This window comes from Dendroctonus ponderosae, unplaced genomic scaffold (genome assembly GCF_020466585.1).
Source record: "Dendroctonus ponderosae isolate FM_Combo_2020 unplaced genomic scaffold, Dpon_F_20191213v2 Dpon_F_20191213_6, whole genome shotgun sequence".
Taxonomy (NCBI): domain Eukaryota; kingdom Metazoa; phylum Arthropoda; class Insecta; order Coleoptera; family Curculionidae; genus Dendroctonus; species Dendroctonus ponderosae.
The window spans coordinates 4,029,836-4,034,183 of NW_026018814.1; positions in this window are offsets into that span (position 1 = coordinate 4,029,836).

The following is a 4,348-nucleotide window of genomic DNA, read 5'->3' on the forward strand; positions in this document are numbered from 1 at the left end:
ACATGCAAAACGGGACGGAAAACATGAAATTTTGCAATAATCTTGCGCCACCCTTGCACAAAACGACGATAATTTTTCTAATTTCATAGACAACATTTTTTATACATACCCCCCCCCCCCCCCTTATGAATTTAAAGCTGGATCCGCCCCTGCCAGTAGGTTCCCAGAAATAGCCGTCAGTCACTTTTAATGAAACACCCTGTAGCTAGTGTACGAAAATATATTTTTCCCACAGGAAAGGTGTTTGGGCCTGCCGGAGCAAGACGCTAACCCTGGGAGCCGGATGTTCGCGTAAGTGCGCTCTAATGTGAAACTGTGAATGAGATAATTATAATTTGTTTTTTAATTTTTAAGTCCATTATCACTATTGATGTAAGCTATCACGGCTCGATTTTTTCTATCGTCTAAGTATACTTATTACAACATTAACAAAACCTTCTTGCTGGACATTTACAGTAAGTAGATGGACGATAGCTAATTCTAAAATTTCTATCTGCATCAATCGCAGGGTTTTCTGCAGTTGCCGCATTTGTTTCTAAACAAGTTGCAGATAGTCTTTACGGCTGACGTTCACCACAAATTAATCAGATAAGCCCACGGACGGAAATTTAGTATTTGCAATAATAGTATGTCACCGTTCGCCTATACACGACACTAAATTACGAGAAATTGACGACATTTTGACACTGCCAAAGATACTAAACGCAGATAATTCGCACGAAAACATGCAGAATTGAAAATATAAACTATCATTTATAGGAGAAAAGGGCTGCAAGGAAAAATTACACTTGCATATAATTCTTCATTAATGAGCATCTATTTATTGGACACTTTCCTTTAAAGAGTTTAAATGTTCTTGTTTAGCTGTTAGTTTCAACAGCTTTTGGAGTCTAGTTGCAATGATTGGTATAATTGAAATGAAAAATCCTCATCAATGAACAACGAAAGTCTGTTCAAATTAATTACATTTTAATTCGCTGCCAAAGATGACTTTTAACTTAAGATTGCTTTATATGGCTGTGTTTTATTAGGCCATACACGCGTTCTTCATCATGTTGATGCTTCGCATGTTTTTCGTCCTCCATATTGTGTCAGCTACATGTACCATTATTTTCGATTCCATGGCCATTATTCAACTCATTGGTTAAACGAACCAAATTGTTTGCATGGCTGTTAAACGGGTCTTTTAATATTGCTGTACCGCTACCAGAAGGATCTTTAGCCACGGGTTACGCGAACGTTAATGGAAAGTAAATGAAACGCATCGTTTGAAGCAATGGAGACGTGGCTTATGATTAACGATTATGCATGAGCAGATTTTATTGGACATTTTACTACGGATTTCTTAAAAGGTTGTCGAATTCCTCACTGAAAGAGTTTCAGCCACCAGTTTATCGTGTTTTTTTGCAAAGCACCGTGTGTAAACATTAATTACGAGCTAAAGTTTGTAAAAAACATTAATTTTTTCAATTAGAGCTTCGATTTTGGACAATATAAATTCCGGCCCATTAATGGTTTTCTTAATATCTAAAGTTAATTACAAAATTACCACGATGTGATTTGCTGTCCTTACAGATTTCATTGCCATGCAGGAATTCTTGGCATTACTAATTTAATTACTACCTTAATGTATTTTCAGAATTATTTTTCATTTTGGTGTGGATGTAAAACGCTTAATTTCATACCCGTTTAATATTTTAATGCGTTTTGAAGGCTTTAACTGTTAAGGTCGAGGTTTGTAATATTGTTTATTTAAGAAACTGCTGGTTCAATTTATGCCTAGCACCGAATATATAAATTTTCAAAAGTACTTTTATCAATAACTATGTAAATAGTACAAAAATATAGATTTTTCAAACGGGAACTAAGATTTGAACGGTAGTTTTATTCTTATTTTTATATTTTAGTTATCTCTCTAAGTGATAATTATTTATATTATAATACTTAGTCAATACAATAAGTGTGTTTCAAAGCAGAAGAACATTTGCTTGAAATTGTATATAATAATAAATTATGCTAACTTAGAAAAAAATGGCTTCAAAAGTTACTTATAAACGAGTTTTAAAAAACTTAAGATTTTTTGGACACATTGCTTTAAATCTGATTAAAACTGTTTTTTTTTACTTCAGGTTCTTACTTGAGAATGTGTCTATTATGTATTTATTATGATTTATATACTGTATTTTTATGATTTTTATTGCTAACTATTTTCAGATGGCTCTCAATTTGACTTACATTTTAATATATATTTAATATATAATAATCTACATACTTTATTATTTAATAATACAATTATTTAATTAAGATAATGAATGCACTATTTTGACCCAATATATCGAGACTTCATTTTTGTGGCACATTTTATTTTGTGTAATTTTGTCGTTACTCAGCTTATTGATCGTTTGTTGCAAATTCATCGATTCCACCAAAAATTAATTATAAAATTACCGTTCTTACTGATTGCGCCCTGATTAAAACAATACTTTATAATTAACTTTTAGTAATAAGTTGTTAACGAAAACCGTTATTCATGATAGATTGGAGAAAATGAGAACATATTTAGGTACTAATTACTAAATGAGATACTTTTAAATTAGCCGTTAGTATTTAGACAGAAAAATGATACTTTGAACGAATATCAAACTTCACCTAAGCGATAATAAAAAAAAACATTATAACGGACAACGCCAAAGTTAGCAAAATGTTTAAAAATAAAAGTCACGAAACGAGTCTAAAACACCCCTGAATACAAATATATGAGTGTAGATGTTTAAATGAAATAATACATGATAAACAAGTTAATAAAGTATAAGTAGCTATATTAAATTAATTAATTGTGTATAATAAAGTCTAAGTAGCTATATTAAATTAATTAATTGTGTATAATTAAAATTCTAATTGATTGATATTGACTAGTAAAGATTAAAATCATATAAATACTTTAAGAATAACTATTTTAAAATCTGATATTTCTATTTTGTATATTTTCTATGAAATCACCTGCACGGCACTAAACCATCAATTAACATTAAGATCCTATTCAGTCTCTGTTATACAGAATGTTTGATATACAACAAAAGTAAAATTAAGTCTAAAGTTAAACTACTATCAGTTCTTTGTAATTTTAGCAAAACAGACAAGAAAACATAAATATCTATTGAAAATGAATGATACAGGAATGAAAAGTTGAACAAAAATATAACAAACGTTTATTAATAGATTGAATGCAAACAAATCGAATGAAAACAAGCACACAAGCAGATATAAAAGTATATATATAGTAAAAGTAGCTCAAAATACATATAAAAGCAAGTTCGTTACTTGGACATATAAATATATATAAAAATAGAAATTACTATTAACTCTATTTCCTAGCAAACTACATTTATTAACAGACATAAAGCATAAAAAAATTTCATTCATTCCCACAGTGACATATAAATAACTAATTAAGTCGAACTATAAACGACAAAGTATTTGAAACAAATTAATACTGTCTATAAATAGGAAACTGGTCCATACATATTTACGTGAGTGAACGAGATAAAAAGGATTTGAAAAAGCTATAAAACATTGACGGGCTCGTAATAATAATTGAGTAATAAAGGAAATAAATATTTCTCTCATTGTGCCAGTGGAATGCCGGCAGCGTAACCAAAAAGGGGGAAAATGAAAAGAAATAAACGGGAGGCGTAAACTGAATACAAATTGAAGCTAAAAAGGCAAACAAGAATACAACCATCGTGTTTTGAAAACGAGATATCAATTGTAGAATTGGCCGAGAAGAAGTGAGGCGAGTCAGAGCTACTTCCAGATACCATACTAATCTAGTTATTCGAACTGTATCTAAAAGAGGAAAATTAATTTATTTCAGTTCGTTCCACTAGAAGCGTTTGCAATACGTCACTTCGATCACTCCATAAGTGCGATCTCTTTTGAGAGTTGATGCAGCTTAGAAAAGGACTTTCAATAAAATGCATTGTGGAGAATTGAAATGGAATCGCGTTTTGGGACTGATGCACCTGAGACATGAAAAATTGCATGTTTGTTCTCTACGTGAATAAAATTCTAATAAGGAGTGTTATAGTTTGCATATTCAAGCATCAGCTACAGTTTTTTCGAAAACATTTGCGAATAAATTGTTTTACACTTTAGTAGATTGAAGAAGTACAGGTTTTATTTATGTAAGTAATCATGTTATATTTGCACGTCCAAGGACTGAAAACTTAGATAAAACTCCACCCAATTCGTACCAGTTATTGATGCATTTCTATCATAAACTCTTTAAAAACAAAAACCATCAAATATTCATGGAAACTCTTAAACCTCCACTCTGGCATTATGGATG